Here is a 20,023-nt window from a genome sequence, read left to right as displayed (position 1 = left end):
AATGTATTTTATTCACAAAATCTGTCCCTTAACTTAGCATTCTTTTATAGATGAGGTTTATATCGAACTCTAGAATGAAATGTCATTGATTAGTACTAGCGCCACCAGCATTAATTTCAAATCATGGATCTGAGACCTTATGCTGTTTATGCAAATGTCTTTTGCAGTGCTAGTTGAACATTTGTGGTGGCCAAGTACAATTAAGGGCTTTTCACACTGCGCTTAACGCCGGGGTATCGTTGTTCTAAACCTGGGAGCTATTTTTTTTTTTTTTTTAAATCTATAGTTATGAAACTCTGTAGCAGGTTTTGCACCGCAACCTCACATTGCTGTGTCAGATGTGTGCAGTGTTAAAGGGACAGGTCACCCAAAAAATTTATTCTGTCATCATTTACTCACCCTCAAGTTTTTATGAATTCCTCTCTTCTGCTGAACACAAAAGAAGGTAATTTGAAGAATGTTGGTAACCAAACAGTTGACGGTAGCCATTGACTTCCACTTCACAATACATTTCCATTTAGCAGAAAAAAGAAATTTATACAGGTTTGAAACAACTTGAGGGTTAATAAATGATGACAGAATTTTCATTTTTGGGTGAACTATTCCTTTAAACAATGTGTTGTTAGAATAGATACTTAGCAAACAGACAACCAGTCATGTAGTTCATATTTACATGCCTTGGCCAGTCACAGAAATGCAAAATTCTGTCACAAAACTTTAGATGGTGCTGGCTGATAGGTCCTTAACTCAATCGGCTTGCAATCACATCATTCTCTATGGGGCACAGCTAATTGGTTCCTGCTGTATCAGTAGCCAATGAGCTTGGTCAGCATTTGCTGTTGCAGTGCGCTTTCAGAAACCCCCCACCTTCCCCATGGGTAATTCATGTACGCTACATTGTACAGCAGCAGCATGTCTTTCTTAATCACAGCAGCGTGTCGTGTATGTATTGGCAGTAGCAAGTCCCGTACTTGCTCTGCTGCAGCAATTATCAGCAGCAGTGTAGCAGATCTAGACCAAAGACCAAACATATCAACATTATCCATTACCATGCCAAACACAGTTATCATGATTGAAATGTTGTATATAACATGTTGTATATATCACCATCATTGTTGGACAAGATGGCGCCTGTGTTTGGCTTGGCCGTTGCTGCATCGCATTTGTGTAAACTCTTTACGTTTGTACTCACCCTATATGTTGCCATATCAGCCCTATCGTCTGACTATTGTGTCTCTGCTGCTCGGACTTATGATCGACGCACGTTGTTGGACATCAGAGTGTCTATGGAACGACTATTTGAAAGTTGGGAAAGTTTCAGACAAACCTTTCCGCCCTTGTTCGTGCGTCCTCCCTCATCACCTGAGTACCGGCTCCTGTTTACAACCAGGGGACCTGGGAATCCTAAGAAGAGACCGAAGAGAAGGGGCTGCAGAGCTGGCGTTCAAGTTAAGAGAAGACGCCAATCCTGGACGGGGGTGCTCGGGCCATATCGCGGTGAACGATTCCGGTGGCTGCGACCAGTTTTCCCCCTAAATACGGGTGAAAATGCTCCTCAGCACCAACACCCCGCGATACCTCTATCGGTTGGATGTGAACCTCGCGTGCACCAGCAATTTGTTGATGGGATCGTGGTGGACTTGCCGTTACCGATGTTTACTGTGCTGTCTGACCAGCGACTGACAATTCGCCGCAACTGGAGACCTCGTGACTGTGTCAGCTGTTTACGGTCAGTTCCGTCTCAATCAGCTGTTTTTGACGCCGGCCTGCCAAACGTTACATTACTCCACTTTGCCTTGCTTAATGCCCGTTCCATCTCTAATAAAACGTTTATTCTTAACGAGCTTTTTATGAGCAAGAATATTGATTTTATGTTTCTTACGGAAACGTGGCAAAGGGAAAATGAGTTTATTCACCTAAACGAGCTCTGTCCTGCTGGCTGTTCTTTTACTGGGATGCCTCGATTGGCACGTGGTGGTGGTGGGCTTGCTGTTGTGCAGCGTGACAGTTTCATATGTAGAGTGATTAACTCAGAAAATTTTTCCTCTTTTGAATCTCAAATGCTTAAAGTAGGCTCTTCTAATGCTTTTTACAGTGTGTTAATTTACCGCCCTCCTGGCCCGGCAGGTGTCTTTCTTACTGACTTTTTTCTGACTTTTTATCATCTATCATCAAACTTGAGAAGGTTTTAATTATTGGGGACTTTAACTTGCATATTGATGATATTACATGCAACACAGCTGCTAATCTCCTTTCTATTACAGACTCTTTTAATTTCATTCAGCATGTTACTGGACCCACGCACATTAAGGGTCACACCCTGGACCTTGTTTTTTCTCTTGGTCTAGACATAGTAAATACTCATGTGGAAGATGTACATGTGAGTGACCATAGCTGTGTGTTTTTTAATATTAACTTTCCTCAAGATCCCCCGCCCCAGAGAATTATGACACAAAGGCGGATTATTAATCAAGACACTGCAGAGAGGTTCTCTGCCTTGTTTGACCCATGTTCTCTGATGGGATGCACTGATGTTGATGTATTTATCCGATCTTTTAATGGTCAGTGCTTATCGATTTTAGATAAAGTAGCACCAATTAAATTGAGCACAGTCTCCCACAAAAAAGCCTGTCCATGGATTAATGAAGCTATCTTAAGTATTAGGAGAAATTGTAGAAAAGTGGAGCGTCTTTGGAAATCTTCTAAACTCGAGGTTCACAGGCTCCACCTTAAAGATCTAATGGTCACCTTGAATGAGATGTTGAAAAAGGCGAGAATGTGCTTTTTTTCTCAACTTATTTCCTCGAATAAGCACAATCCCAAAATCTTATTTGACACCATTAATACAATAGTTTCTCCAACTAGCTCTCAAACAACTGTGTTATCTAGATCTGACTGTAATGAATTCTTCTACTTTTTTGTTAATAAAATCAGAGATGTTAGGGCTAACATTGCCCCATCATTGGCTCAGAACTTTGCCTGTGACTTGTCTCCTGCCCATTGTTGGTCCACCTTTACACCTGTGACGTTACATGACATCACCTCTCTGTTACATTCTATGAAATCATCATTTTGTCCTATGGATGTTGTCCCGACTGTGCTATTTTTACAAGTTTTTGACTCCATTGGCCCCTGTATTGTTGAGATGCTTAATTCTTCACTCTTAAATGGTGTTGTTCCTGTCTTTTTTAAACATGCTGTTGTTAAGCCAGTACTTAAAAAAACAAATTTGGATCCGCTACAACCGAAAAACTATAGACCAATTTCGAAGCTTCCTTGTCTAAAATTCTAGAAAAAGTTGTAGCAGAAAAACTCACCCTTTTTCTAGAGAAACATGAGTTATTTGACAAATTCCAGTCTGGTTTTCGCAAAAAACATTCCACAGAAACGGCGTTACTTAAAGTTTCAGACGATATTATGATGTCAGCTGACTCTAAAAAATATAGAGTGTTGGTCTTATTGGACCTTTCATCAGCTTTTGACACAATTGATCATAATATTATGATTAATAGACTTCGTGATCTGGTTGGTATGTCGGGATCAGTTTTAAAATGGTTTTCATCCTACCTGTCTGGTAGAAGTTTTAGTGTTAATGTGAATCAGATCATGTCTGAAACTGCTGAGTTGTCGTGTGGGGTACCTCAGGGTTCTGTCTTGGGTCCTATCTTGTTCCTCTTGTATATATTTCCTCTCGGTCAGGTTATTAGTCAGTTTAGCGACATATCTTACCACCTATATGCGGATGATATCCAACTGTGTTGCTCCTTTAAGGAAACTGAGTTGTTTAAATTGTCTTCTCTAATTAACTGTCTGACTAGTATTAAACAGTGGTTATGTGACAACTTTTTGCTTCTAAATTCTGACAAAACAGAAACACTAATCATCGCCCCTGAAATTAAAATCCATTAAAATCCTCCTAAGAAGGAACTTCATCGTCTCCAGGCTGTTCAGAACTCTGCTGCAAGGCTTTTAACCCACGTTAAGAAAAGAGAACACATCACACCTGTTTTAGCATCACTCCACTGGTTACCAGTCCAGTATAGAATTCATTTTAAAATCCTGGTTCTTACCTTTAGAGCCTTGCATGGCCAAGTCCCTACATACATCACTGACCTGATACAGCTTCACACTCCTACCCGGAGTCTCAGGTCTTTAGATCAGATGCTATTAGTTGTTCCCCGCACTCATTTTAAAACTAGAGGGGACCAGTCATTCCAGGCTGTCGCTCCCAGGCTATGGAATGCTTTGCCTCTTGTTCTACGTTGCGCGAACTCAGTTGATTCTTTTAAAAAACAACTGAAGACCTTGCTCTTCAAGCAGGCTTTTGGTTAGTCGAGGGGTTTTTATGGTTGTTTGTTGTGTTTGCTGTTGTATTTTGTGGATTGTATTTAAATTGTTCTTGTTTTACATTTTACTGTGAAGCACTTTGTGATGTCTATCTGTGAAAAGTGCTATATAAATAAATTTTACTTACTTACTTACTTACTATAAACAGAAGTTTCAGTGTTGGAGGGGGAAAATGTAAAATGGTGATGGTCTCTTTTTCACTTAACACCAGGTATCTTGAAACTAGGTCTGTGCAATTAATCGCAATCGCAAAACAATCGCGATTTGAGCACATGCGACTTCTAAACGCGTAAGGCTGCGATTTTATTTATTAATTTATGTATATTTTAATTCAGAATACTGCAACGTTCTTGTGCGCATGTTTAAGATGTTAACCAATCAGAGCTCACTCAGCATACCGCGCAAATTACGACGAAGCTGAGCGGGAGAACAGAATAGGCGAACGGGAGGAAAGAACATAAAACATGATGCAGGTCAGAATAAAAATTATTTGGTGCAAAAGAGAAATTCAACATAAGTCATTTGGGAGTATTTTTAATTCAGGAGAGAGGATGTGTCACAGAACAAGGTAATTTGCCAGACCTGTGAAATCATTATTGCAATGAAACGGGGCAATACTACAAACCTGTTCCAACACTTAAAGGGATACTTCACCTCTGGAAAGATGAATGTGTATTTAAAATGGGTCATTTATGTAGAAGAAATGTGAAATTATTTTTTAATTTGGAGCTTTCTAGACTGAGAAAAGCCAGAAAATGTATTTTTGGCTTATGTGGATGAAAGACATCAACTCCCAGAATGCACTTGCTTCACTGCCCTAGGAGGCCACTCCCAAGCCACGCCTACCGGTAAGAGAGCGCGCAGTTAAACAACAACAAGGCTAGGCTACTAGTGAGTCTCTGTGGACCGTGACGAGTCTGCACGGGATTCCGAGATCGCCCAAAATGTCCGGGATTCGGCTTTTGCGTTCTACAGTCGCCATTCATTCATTATGTTTACTGTGTCGAGCGAGCAAGACGAGGCTGAGGGGCACGGGAGAACGGCGCGAGGTCGGTGGCGTGATTACTGATGACCGACACCGAGACGCACCGGTCTCGTAGGCGATCTCTCACGGAGGAGTGGGAATTTTCTTAGCAATGTTAAAACGCACATCAACCGATCACTTGTTTAGCGTTCATGTAAACAATACATTTAGATTCACCAATCGGAATGAATTCAGTTAGATTGAAACAAAAGGTGTGCATTTAAACAATGAATGGCGACTGCAGAAAGCAAAGGCAGAATCCCGGACATTTATATACAGAATACAGAATTAACTTTCTCATTAGCAGAAGAACTTAATCACTTCTTTGCTCGTTTTGAGAAAACCACAACCATCTCCACTACACATATCTCCTTGACGACGCCCCTTTTAGAGCTCGGCCCACACACACTCACTTTTCAGGCACAACAGGTTTGTGGTGTGTTCAGGGCAGTGAATCAGAGGAAAGCAGCAGGCCCTGATGGAATTCCTGGGAAGGTGCTCAAGGCCTGTGCTGACCAGCTGTCTACTGTGTTCACCAAATTATTTAACCTCTCCCTGTCTCAAGGCACCGTCCCACACTGCCTGAAATCAGCAATAATAGTTCCCATCCCCAAGTCCACCACCATCAGCAGTCTAAATGACTACAGACCAATTGCACTAACACCCGTGGTGGCAAAGTGCTTTGAGAAGCTTGTTCTAAAACACATCAAGGATTGCCTCCCCCACAGCTTCGACCCCTACCAGTTTGCCTATAAGGCTAACAGGTCTACCAAGGATGCTATTTCCACTGCACTCCACATTGCATTACAACACCTGGAAAAACCTGGGACATCAGTAAGGATGCTTTTTATTGATTTTAGTTCGGCCTTTAACACCATCATCCCGGACATCCTCGTAACCAAGCTGGCCGACTTGGACTTTCACCCCACCTTGTGCATCTGGATGAAAGACTTCCTCACCAACCGTTCACAGTCTGTCAGGATTGGCAACAGGAGTTCATCCACCCTGACGCTCAGCACTGGCTCCCCACAGGGCTGTGTGCTGAGCCCCCTCTTGTATACCATTTACACCTCTGACTGCACTCCCAAACACTCCTGCAACACCATAATAAAATTTGCTGATGACACCACTCTCGTAGGACTCATCACTGGAGAAGATGATACGGCCTACAGAGACGAGGTTCAGCGACTGACAGCGTGGTGTGATAGGAATAATCTTACAATCAACACTAAAAAGACTAAGGAGGTGGTCATGGACTTCCGTAGGAGCAAAGCTGACCCCCTTCCTCTCTGCATAAAAGGTGACAATGTGGAGAGAGTGTCATCTTTTAAGTTCCTCGGTACCCACATCTCCAGGGATCTGTCGTGGGCTGCCAACACGACTGCACTAGTTAAAAAGGCCCAGCAGCGCCTCCATTTCTTGAGGGTACTGAGATGGAACAGGCTGCAGACCAATCTGTTGGTCTCCTTCTATCGAGCCACAATTGAGAGCGTATTGGTGCATGCCATCCCTGTGTGGTATGCTGGCTGTTCATTGGCTGACAGAAGGAGACTACAGAGGGTCACCAGAACCGCGGAGAGGGTGATTGGTTGTCTACTCCCGTCCCTGGACTCCATCGCCAGCTCCAGATGTCTCACCAAAGCTAGGTCGATCGTAAAAGACCATCTTCACCCCGACCATCACCTGTTCACTATGTTGCCCTCAGGGAGGAGGTTCAGATCCCTTAAAAGCAAGACCAACAGGCTGAGGAATAGTTTCTTTCCCTGGGCAGTCAGAACTTTAAATGAGGCAGACCACTGACTGACTTTGTGACTTTGCACTCTCACAGCCGTTCTGTTGTGTGTTTGCACATGTGTGTCAACGATTTTTAACAATGATGCTGTTGTTTATTTAATCTTCTTTTTTTAAAACTCTTTTACATGTTTTATAGTAAATGTTGATATTGTACCTGGGTGGTCCTGTTTGTAAATTTCGTTGTGCAGGAGACTGTCCAATGACAAATAAAAACTCTTGAACTTGAACTTGATTTTGGACTATCTCGACGGCCGGACATGTCTGAGAAAAAGAGGATGGTAACCCCTACTACTCAGCTTTCTCCACAGGACAAGAGCCTGCTAGCTTAGCTACCAAAGAAAGATGGCTGATGCTATGTGTACATTCTTTGAGTGAGATCCCTCTATGGGCAGGTTGAAAACATGCGAAACAGCTCCTCCTACTGGCTGTAGTCTTTAGCCTCTGGCCAAAAAATCCTCCGATGGCGCAAAATGACGATTTTGACGTCATCAGAGGATTTTTTCCAGACAAAAAATACATAAATCTCTCATCTCAGGGGCATATGAGGGTGGAAAGCATGCTAATTCGAAAATACTACAGGTTTTCTACTAATACAAAGCTTAATGCTAAATCCTGAAGTATCCCTTTAAAGGTTGTATCAGTGATTTCAGGCCCCAAAAAAAAAGATCACATTCATCTAATGATTTTTTGGGGGGCCTGAAATCACTGATATAACCTTTAAAACAACGTCATAAAAAACTGTATGATCAATGCATGTTGACAAAGACCATCGAAACTAACTAAAGCACACCTCAAAGCCAGCATGAACCGACCTTTCAAGCATTTACAAGCGTCACGCCTTATGAGAATTCGGATCAAAACGGCACAAAGAAATTACAGACGCAATATCATATATGCAAAGACATGGTGCCTGCATACATCGTCAGTAAAGACGGCTTCCGAAGACTAATACAAACACTTGACAAAAGATACCTGCTATCTCGCACTCATTTCACACGAGTTGCTATTCCTGAAATGAATGATAAATGTATGGCGGGCGTTGAAGTGAAATGCTACGCCATGAGTTTAGTGGTCCATTATATAGCAATCTATTTTTTGGTTTTGATTTCTGTTCATTTTTATTTATTGTTATGACTGGAGTTTAGTTTAGTTAATCTTAATTTATTTTATGTTGTCTGTTTTAAAGATACAATTTATGTATTGTCATGATTGGAGTTTAGGTTAGTTAATCTTAATTTATTTTATGTTGTCTGTTTTAAAGAAACAATTTACAGTTTAGTTTATCAAGCAGTAATAATAACTGTAATTATATTTCATTGTGAAATGTGTGCACTGAAAAACAATTTTGAAGTTTATTTATTGTTATGACTGGAATTTAGGTTAGTAAACCTTGATTTATTTTATGTTGTCTGTTTTAAAGACAGTTTATTACATGTTATTTCATTGTGAAATGTTTTGTTATGCACTTCTTGTGCACTGAATACATTTAGAATGTAGCATGTTTGAAAAAGCAAAAACAATTGTCAAAATTGCAAAATAAAATCGCAATTGCAAATATTCATTTAAAAAAAAATTGCAATATAATTATTTTGTCCATATTGCACAGCCCTACTTGAAACAAGATAACCTAGGGTTCTGTTTTCCCGGGGGTTTAGAATGACACATTATTTCAAATGTGAAAAGCCCGTCAAAGGCTAAATACAACAAAACTCATAGCACTAATGACTAGCAGTCAACTAATAGAAAAAAAGCTTTACCTCCCACATGAAAGGTTCAATACCAGAATTGAAGTCCTGTTATCATTGCAGTTGGTTCACTATAAGATTTTTGTGAACGGCATCTGAAGCAAAATCTCTTGTGGTACTAAATGGTTACCATATATATATATATTTCTTTTTATTATATAGGCTTTATATATGTCATGGCATTTATGTTTTTCCCAAAGTTCTTTCAGAAAATACTCTGTGCATATCTCAAAATGCATAGTTTTACTGTCGCATTTTAGGTAGTCTTTTGTTAGTTTGCTCAATTCCTGTGAATTATTAGATCAGATAAAACTCCAAAAGCTGAATCAGGCATTTCTTTTCTGACCCAATTTTAATAGTCCTTCCTTAATTTTCCTAATATTAAAAGAGCATCCTTAAAACTTTAGTGATTATTATGTGTGTGTGTGTGTGTGTGTGTGTGTGTGTGTGTGTGTGTGTGTGTGTGTGTGTGTGTGTGTGTGTGTGTGTGTGTGTGTGTGTGTGTGTGTGTGTGTGTGTGTGTTTGAGCACGTATGTATGTATTTGTTTGTGATTGCCATTAAATAGAGCTAAGCGGCTCTCTCTGTCACTTTTTCAATTCGCTGTCTGTTGCAGCGGCAACATGCCAAATATACTCTGTCAATCAAAACGACCACACAACAGAGAGAGAGAGAGGAGAGGATGGAGGGACAGATGGTTATTAGTTATCTCAATCAAATACATGGACAGAGATGTTTAGAGACTATTGCCTAACAGGCAGACATTTGACAATTTCACTGGATACTTTGAACAGAAATTATTAAAAGTGCTGTTCTGCACGAAACATAAAACCAGTTATAACATAAACAATAGCATACTGGGATATACCAAAGGGGTAGTTTAATATCTTAGATTGAAAATGGTAAAACTTGTTTTGCTTTTATTTAGGATAATAATCAGAGAGGATATCCTTGCATTGTTCTCAGATTGAAGGGAAAAATGAGCAAATGAGACTGCTCTTATGCTGGAACATTTGATCTCATTCTCAATCCCACTGACTACCTGCCCTTAAGTCTGTGTTGTTTTGGTGGTAGATCTATAGCGGCTCATTCAGCTTAACAACCACATTGATGCAACATCGCCCATTAGACCACTGGCAGAAAGCATTATGAAGACTAGACATATTTAAGATTATATCATGCTGTGATTTCAGTGAATTAACATTTATCAAGCCATTGTCAGTGATGAAACTTTTTTGTTGCATAACATTAATACACATTTCAACTGATATATAAAAACATACATTTTCCAGCAATTAAATTATCAATCTGTTTAAGACTCTTTTGGCTGCCGAACTGTTTTTGTTCAACAACCATGATCTTTCGGCTGAAGATGGTTGAACTACAGTTTTAATGTATTTTAATGGTCAATGTTTGAATAAGGTTGTTGCAAACTGATAATGTGTCACACACTCTGAGTTTTCAGAGAATGTTAAAGAGAATCCTTATGTTTGTAAATGATCAAACATATACTATGAGATTGCTTTTGTTTTATCTTAAATTTTTATCTTAAACAAATTACAACACTGGTCTGTAGGTCAGTGTAGTGCGAGAAATGAAATCGTTAAGTATCCACCTTTTAATTTTATTAAAGCTAGACTAGGGAACAAGCTAGGTAAATAACAGTGCGGTAAATGGTAAAACTATTTGTGCTAAAAACTAGTGTGTTTGATAAGAAATGAAAAGAATATAACAAATATTGTTATACTTATGTTCAAATATAGAATGTTCTCATTTGTAAGTCGCTTTGGATAAAAGCGTCTGCTAAATGAATAAATGTAAATGTAATGTAAATGTAAATACCATTTTGCAACATTAAGTAGCATAACAGACAGTTTTGTATGTTAAAACAGCAGAATGTTGTATTATAATTATTAACATGATAGTGATTTGCATGAAACAATTTAAACATACTTTCTTGGAATATGTTTTAAAAACTGTTGTTGAATTTCCGATGAATTGCATGCTTGTGGCATCAAACGTGAGCGTTTTCTTGTTTTTTTTGTGTGCCTTTGGACAATCACTGAGATAGATGTTTTTAATTTTCAAGTCCCCTTCCCTGTGCTGTTTTCTGACGCTCCCATTACATGAAAACCCAGACATTGATTGTTTGCCAAGAATTAACGTCAAGCATATTCCTATTGAAAGCAGCACTTTGATAACCCATCCTTCCACCTCCACAAATTGTTTTCCGATCCACTTAGGGTTGTCTCCATGCCAACAAAAGACAAACACAACAATAGAAAGAGGGTGAAAAAAGAAATAAATAAAAGGATGCATGTTTTTTGACACATTAAGCAAGAGATGCAGCCATCTCGCTAAGACAATAATAGGATTAGCTCAAGTGCTGTCAGTCTGTGAGCTGACATAATGCAGCCTTTAATATTCATAAAGAAATTAAGTGAAGAAGGTTTTGAGGGGCGGTGGACGGATGTGATGAAAGGGGAGGGTGCGTGTGCATCCACATTGATAAATATTCATCGAGGCCTCTCAGCGGAGGTGAGAATGTAATCAAGTAGGGTATTGATGTGCCGGCAGCCTTTATGAACCTGGTCTAAATGAGCTTTCCAATAGAAAATGTGACCATAAGACCTCAGTATGTGTGCCACAAACAAGCAAAGAGGAGAATACATCGCAAAACAAGCTGCGCTTCTTCCAACTCATCTATTATCTTTTCATCCACTGTAACTGCTGGGTTGGTAGTAAAAAAGATTGTCATCGACATTATTATTTGAAATTGACAGGGTCATGAAACGGCTTTTATGTTTTACTGGTGTGAGCTTATTTGAGAACTTGTTTGCAAACTGTTCATGAGTGTATAATTTTGCAGCGCTGGCTGAAAACATATCATGTTGTTTATAGAAATGAATAGTAATTAACAATGAGATTGAGCTGCAGCTCATGTTTGACATGCAAATTGACACTTTTTTTTAAATCAAATTTTAACAACAAGGATGTTTGTAGTGAAGTGTTAGTAACTATTTGATCCCAGAGCTCTCATTACAGCACACTGAAGATAACACTGAGGAATTGCATTCTTTCTGCTCACACACTGACAGTCATTTTCACCGTGCTGTATGGGTGCAGGGCCACTGTCTAAAGTTTGTCATGTTGGCCCGTTTTGTTGGTAATTAGCCTTAATCACGACTGCTCTGCAGGGGTTGGCGGGGGCGCTAGACTCTCAGCAGGAAGGGAAAGAAGAATTATCTGAGCTGTGTGAAAATGTGAACAGATAGCGCTGAATAAAATAAAATAAAATAAAAAGCCATGCAGAGCCGTGCATATGTCTGTGTGAGTTTCACCGGGCAGAAGTGTGTGTGTGAGTAGGTGGATTGACACATGTTATAAAAAAACATAGGAGAAAAATATAAATGTACATATAGCAGGAGAGAAAAAAGGATAAAGAAGATCATAAAGTTGCTCAACGGATCTGGGGAAAAGAAAAGAAAAGAAAAAAGAAAAGAAAAAAGCCTTCCCATGGGGGCCAATCAAATCATAGGATTCCTCTTACCTCACGCATGACTGAAATCTCTCTCTGTATCCGTCTGCTAAAGTAATGACATAAATGCTTAGCAAGAGGTCTGATATGCCAGTGGTGGATGTGACTGGTAGATGTAGTCTGAGGTAAGTAAATGTCAGAGAGATAAGGAGGGAGGATCGATAGGCCCTCCACTGGTCATGCATCCATGTGGGCACATGCAACATTTAAAATGAAGGCATGATTTTTTTTTTTTATGTGATTTCTGAATGTCATATATAGCTCTTGTACGTGGAGCTCTGTTGTTTTGATATTTGTACCTAGGTTTTTTTTATTTTTATGATTGCTCTAAACCAAGACAAGAGAGACAAGGAGGCATTTAACGTTTCTCAACGGAAGCGGGTGTTTAGGGTGTTCTTGAGGGGCGTTTGTTTAAGGCGCGTATATGCCAAAGATTTACGAGATGAAACTCTTTTTATCTGCTTGTAAAAGAAAATGGGCTTCAACATTCTAACACAGTGTCTACACCGGTGCATCCTTGGACACATCAAGTGCCTCAGACTTAGTACATATAGCATCTGTTTACTGTCGATGACTTGGCGCACATCCAGTGTAGATGAATCACTGATTATAATAGGTGCTTTTGACGCGATGTGACGCACCGTTCTCTTTCTTTGTAGATAGAAGAGAGTAACCTGCCGGTTTACACCAATGCAACTAAAATCGATGGTGTATCATTTCCATAACAATGACTATTTGCTTTCTGTAGCGCAGCTGTAGTCTTGCATTCAGACACAATAGAAAACGATATGCTTTTTTCTTTTTCTTGTTTCTTGTTGTAAAAAAGGTTTATGAATGCTTCTTGTTTGAGGCAGTTTGTGATAATCTACGTAATCAAAGTTTAAATGCCAAAATTTGAATATGTTTAACATATAATTTCTGTTCAAATGCTTTTTTTGCTCCTTGGGAAACTAATATTTTAACTGTCCAGTCAAATCAAATCTGTTATGTGGCATTCTTTTTAAATTATATAGTTGAATAATAGTAATAATAATATACATCAGAATATATATTATAATTAAAAAATATAATATACACCACAGATCAAAAGTGTTGTTTTAAAGAAGTATCTTTCTCACCACGACTGATAAAAAAATCCACAGTAAAAACAGTAATATTGAAAAATATCACTACAATTTCAACAAACTGTTTTCTATTTGAATGTATTTTAAAAGTGTTTTTTAAAATCTTCTGTCCAATCTTCAGTCGCATGATCCTTCAGAACTCATGCTAATATGCTGATTTGGTGCTTTTCATTTCTTCTTATTATTAGGCCTATCAGCTGAAAATGGTTGTGCTGCTTATAGAAATGTGGAATGTGTGATGTTTGTTTTTATTAGAATTTTTTGGTGAACATAAAGATTTAAATAGAAATATGAAATGGAAAATAGAAATGTGAATTCCTTTAAATTATTTAAAATAGAAATGTTTAGCATTATAAATATCTTTACTGTCTTTTCAAAAATGTTATTGCACATTTTGCACATTTACAAAATGTGACAGAGAGCATATCCACACTTACTAACATCCAAAAAAGCAAGATTTGAAACGGAATGGACTCATTACTTAAAATAAATTAGGACAGCACTAAACTAAGGATTCAATATATTCTTCATAAACAGGATATTTTCTAAAACTAAGGAATAAATATAAATATTTTAACTGAAAGCCAATTAAAAACATTCACCAAATATTTAGAGGTAAAATCACAGTATAGAGTTCCAGTTAAGGAAGAACCAACTGAAATGTCTTTTCAATTGGTTCCACTATGGGTATTTCCTAAACAGGATTATGTTACAAGTCTCTCTAACCTTTGGAGCAACAGGGTATGTCAGATAGAAATTCAAAGAGACCTCAACATTGTCAAAGGCTATATCACTGAAAAGCATCAACAATACTATGGCTGGGCCAGATTTACCAAACAGGGCAAATTAGCATGAGAGCGCAATTCCAAAAAAGTTCACGTGGAAAGTTCTGCACGTGATCTACTAACGACACGCAGATCAAAGAACACAGACACAGCTGGATAATTTCCATAATGACCAACACAATCTACCAAGAGCAGCACAAATTAGCGTCTGGTTTAAGAACTTGCTTTTTTGGGGTGGTAAATAACAGTACAAATACCAGTAAATTGACGAGCGCAAACCTTAGTAAATCATGATTCATTTAAATACTCACCTCCCATAAATTTTGCGTCTGAAAGGGAACTCCTACAAATGCAAATGCAATAAGGTCAGCCGCAAAAAATAACTTGCTAATTTTTCACTGTGTGTCTTTAGTAAATCCTGACAGTAGTTTTTTAACATCAAAAGAGGGTTTTCGCTGGCGCAAACTGTTAGTAAATCTGGCCCTTAAACTTTGTAAATCAAATTATTACACTTATTGTTGAATCAATGTATTGCATCCTTGCTCAATGAAAGTATTACCTTCAGTTTATTTTAAAAAAGAATTCTACTGACCCCAAACATTTGAATGGTAGTGGGGTGGGTGGGGGGTGGGGGTATCTAGGGAGTGACCTAGATAATGGGTAGGGGGGCACTGGCCCAAACAAGGTTGAGAACCACTGCATTAGAGTGTTATTTCAGAGAAATATATATCGGATATGTGTGAAATCTAGTAGAGAGCAGAGTGAGAGAGACAAAAAAGTGCGAGCTGGAAGAAGGGAAAGGGAAGATTTCTTTTTTTTTTTAGTTGATAGTTGATAAATGTGTTGATTAATGTTTTAATGAACTCATTTGCTGGCCAGTATATCATATCTTTCTCCCTGTTAAAAGATGAACCTCTTTTTAGCTCCTTCCTTGATTAAAAGACAGAGAAAGAAAGAGAGAGAGAGAGGGGAAGAGAGAGAGGAAGGGTGTTTAAGGGATGAAGAAACACAGGGCCATGCACAAAGGATGAAAAATAAAAGGGAACGGGAAATAGGGAGAGGAATATGACTGGGATATGTGAAAGAGTTATACATATAGCTCATAAAAGGCAAAAGGAAAAGCCTGACCCTTTTTCCGCCTTCTGTCACTGCCAGAGGTCACGGGGGGCACACAACACCTGGTGATATCACCCGCCCCCTGACCACCTGTATGTCAGCTGGCCCGGTTGTCATAGCAACGGTGACTCTGCCACCCCACGTCAGCTATGATAGGGGTTTCCATAGTGACTAAATCCCTGACACACTGTGTCAGCTGCACAGGCCTATCGTTAAGTCAGTCTTTGCCTAGCAGTTGATGGGAAGTGTGGGAGAAGTCCAGGTGTAGAGAGGTGAGGAGAGCTTTAAAAAGAACCGTCTGTCTTCACCCAAAACCAACAATGCATTTTGTCTGCCCAAAAGCCTCAAGATAATATTATTGCGGTAACACTTACAACATGAATTAAGAATGAACAATATTTACAGCTTTTATTAATCAGTACATATACTAAGTCATTTTTAACATTAAGTTAATAAAAAAATATATAAATGAATCTTTAAATAAATAAATATAATATATAAATATGGATATGGCACTGTTAATGTATTTGTTCTTGGCGGAATAGAGACTTGCTGCTGCCAATACATTCACAGACATTGCTGTGAGCATGTAAGACATGCTGCTGCTGCTGAACATGTAACATAAGTGATTTAACCCCCATAGCAGATCTATACAAATGGAGCTGGGGCAGGTGGAGGGTTTCTGCATACTGCAGAGCGTGCTGCATACTGCTACCAGCAACACTACTGGTATTTGTTTGAATGTTGAGCCGCAGCTCATTGGCCACTGAAGCAACAACAACCAATCAGCTGTGCTATGTAGATAATGACTTGAACGCTACAAAATGAGTTCGACCTATTAGCCTGCACCATCTAGAGTTCCATGTCAGAACTAGGTAATTATTTTATAATCAGAAAAAATCTGGGCTGCGTTCTCCGATAACGTTGTCTCTTAGCGCGCTACGAAGACTCAAAAGGTACACCTTAACTACAGGTATACATTTCCTACTTGTGTTCTCCAAACTATACCTTAGGATGTTGCTTAAGGTAAACCTTAAGTTCGACCTAAGCAGGTGCTGTCCATGGTGAAGGTGCTGAATAGGTTGATATCGATGCCTCGATGATCGATTGTGCGCTCTTTCCTTCACAGCGGTATAGGTAAAGTATTGAGAAAACAATGTTCTTTATAAAGAAGCGTTTTAGAAATAGTACAAACTGCATTTATCGGGGCTCATTGAAATATGTACATGCAGAAATAAATATGAGTATGTGTTTATAATTTAGCAAGTGTGCAATCCCAAACCCTCACGGCCATAAGTGTGTTAATGTTCTCCACAACGTATGCTGATTATCCACCAGCCATGTAGTTGACATACACTAACTGGCTCCGCGGACGGCGCCGTCTTTGATTTAAAACAAGTACTCGCTGTCTCGCTGCCATAGCTATAAAGTTTGTGTAAACTCATCTTTCTTTATATAGACTCCTAAGCCTTTTCTGTCAAATGGTTCGCCAGCTGATGTGCCTTAGGATAGTAATTAAAAAAGCTAACAACCATTAGTGTATGGAAACTTTATTAATGAAAACACTTCCATACACTGGGTGTAGGCTATAACAACTTAAGTATTTTATGTGTAAAATTTTAAAGTAAAGTAAAAATGTAATTTTAATACTAAATCAGATTTTATATTAAATGTTCATATAAAATTTTCTATGTGTAATTAAACTGCGATGTAAAAAAGATTTTTGCGTAGTGGTGGCCACTAGCGGTATGAACCGTCAGCAGCGATAAGGTATAGCTAAGAGCGCTCCAGACCAACCTTACGAACGTGTGACTTACAGAAGGTATACTTAACTAAGAAGGTTTCAGAAAACACGTATTAACGATAAGGTACTTCTTAAGGTACAACTTAAGAACGACGTAGCGTTAAGGTAGTTTCGGAGAACGCAGCCCTGATCTTTTGTGTATGATACTAGGTCATTTAAAATAGAAAAGAAAACACAAAGCAGGTTGCTTTAGGTGAGAAAGGTTGACATTTACTAGAATTAACATGTTTCAGAGCCCATGACATGCATATAGACTGAGAGAGACTGACCTGTAATTATTGCTATCAGATGGGTCAGAGTTGTTTTTTTCTGAGCAGTGGAGATTCTCCAGGCTTCTTCGCCATCAGACGCATCATTCACAATTAGACACACTCGTCAGGAAATTGATGATGATTGGGGAAGGTCAATAAGTATTTTTAAGGAAAAAAGTGGTAGTATGATTAACTCTAAAGTGCTGGAAGAAAGGTCTGGAAGCATGGAGTGTGTGACATGAGGTGAAGGCCAAGTATGGTAAGTTGGTACCCCATACTCAGAATTTGTTCTCTTCATTTAGGGCATTAAGGGTACCTCAGTCATTCCCTGCCGGTACTGAGAATCGAACCCACAACTTTCGGGTTACAAGCCTGACTCTCTGACCATTAGGCTGCAACTGCCCCCTATTGGTTAGAGATTTACGACGCTCCTGATGCCCGGAGCAGGTAGTGGGAAGGTTGTATATGAATGTGCCACTGCTGTTGGCTACGTTATTCTCAAATTAGCAAGAGGCAGATCCTGTCAAACGGTACATCTGACTGAGTTGGTGAATAAATTGGTCCAGGAATTATTTCAGGGTGTTTATGCATGGATACAGCCATTAGCAGTTCAATTCTCTAAACACCACTTCAACAGATAATGCTGGAAGGAGCAGAAAATCATATATGACAGTCAAGAATCTCAACTTCTCACGCTCTGTGTGTGTGTGTGTGTGTGTGCGTGTGTGTGTGTGTGTGTGTGTGTGTGTGTGTGTGTGTGTGTGTGTGTGTGTGTGTGTGTGTGTGTGTGTGTGTGTGTGTGTGTGTGTGTGTGTGTGTGTGTGTGTGTGTGTGTGTGTCTTTTTGTATGTTTGTATCATAGACTTTTAAAAAAAAGTTTTTTTATGAAGAAAATTAAGCATGTCTGCATGCTTGTTTTCATAGAATAGTTTTATTGAGAGGCTTGTATACCTTGTCTGCTTATTTACTTTCAGTTATTTCACCTTAATTTAGGCCTAACTAGGTAGGCCATGTAAATGCCAATTTTCATTGTATAATGGGAGCTTGGCAATGGCAGGTAGTTCAATAGATAGTTCAACCATACATATACAGTAATAGCAAAAATAAATAAATGGAGAAAAAAAGACACAGTGCTAAATAAACTGAAACAACGAAAATCTGTAATTAATAACAGTAAATATGTAAATGCATAAAAAAGACAACATGATGGGACAAATGTATTAAATGAGTTTTAGAGTACAACTACATGCTAGTTTTTCATCAAAACATCACCTTTGACAAAGAGAGTGTTAATGTGTATTTTCATGTGTATGTGAGCAAAACCTCGAGGAGCCTTCCCAGACTCTCTCCATCCCTGCATTGACTCTCTCTCTCTCTCTCTCTCGCCCCATCTCTCCCTCCCCCAACCCAACAAGAGAATAGAATTTGATGCAGTGGAAATAAACATTAGCATATAATACTGTGACATGTCAAGGAAGGGATCTGTTGTCGAATCACATCTTGCAGGTGTAGAAACAAGAAGAGGCTTTCTCCAGTAAGTTCACAGATGCAGGCCTTTTCACCAAACCCTTCTTTCAGACCTTTGTCTGCCTTGCCCTGCTAATGTTACACTACATATTACATATGTGACACATGCTCAAATACAATATGCACATTTCAGTCTGGCAGATGAAACTCAGCTGAATGAAAATGAATGAAGTATAACTATTGTGAACTACAAAAATTCAACTACAAATAAATTTATGCTATAATTCAGCTCAGTGTTATTGAAAATATTTTAATGTTATGCAAAAGCTGTCCATTCTGGTCTTGAGCAATATTCTAATACTGTAATTCAGGGTTTAAATTGAAACCTGAAAAATGCCTCACACTTCTATGAAGCAGTTAATGTAACAGCTCTACAGTTGGTGTGTAAGCTGGGGTTTTACAGCAGCATTTGAGAAGTCTTTGGAGGAATATATTGGTGTTTCTGTTGTGAAATGTAAATGTGGTTTCTGTAAAAATCCCCGTTCACACTCACGACTCATTAAGATGCTTCTCAGAGTCGCACGTGTGTCAGATATTAGACAGTCAGGAGACTCTGGATTAAAAAGGAAAAAAAGGAAAACCAAGCCATACAAAGGCATTCACACTTGGTTTGTCTTTTCACTTTTTTGTCCCCAAAGCATTTGGGGCTGGTGATGATTTCAGTGTAAATTATAATAAGAAGTTATTAATATACTAAAACATTTTATTGCTTGAAATTTGAAACTCAGCATTGTATTTATATAGAAGGTGTTTGGAAACTGTGGAAGGAACTGAAATGTACCGGTACATCAATTTGTATAAATGGAATATTTGATACATTCCACCATGTTGATTAGAAATGACCTTGAAGGTGTTAATCAGCCAGATAGAGAGGAAGAGACAAAGTAGGGATCACCATGGCAACACAAATATTTGTTATACTGGAGGCCAGCAAATATGGCCTTCGTGTCCACTGCATGGTGGCACAAA

General features: G+C 38.9%; 1 protein-coding gene across 1 annotated transcript in view; it reads left to right on the top strand.

The window, feature by feature from the left end:
• Positions 1 to 20,023, top strand: part of LOC308679579 (receptor-type tyrosine-protein phosphatase N2-like) — a 106,286-nt gene that overhangs the window by 25,369 nt on the left and 60,894 nt on the right. The gene's annotated exons all lie outside the window — the stretch shown is intronic.

Source organism: Scardinius erythrophthalmus, assembly GCF_964197995.2.
Source record: "Scardinius erythrophthalmus genome assembly, chromosome: 2".
NCBI lineage: Eukaryota > Metazoa > Chordata > Actinopteri > Cypriniformes > Leuciscidae > Scardinius > Scardinius erythrophthalmus.
Note: the sequence above shows the minus strand (reverse complement) of the source record. Positions and strands in the feature narration are given on the sequence as shown.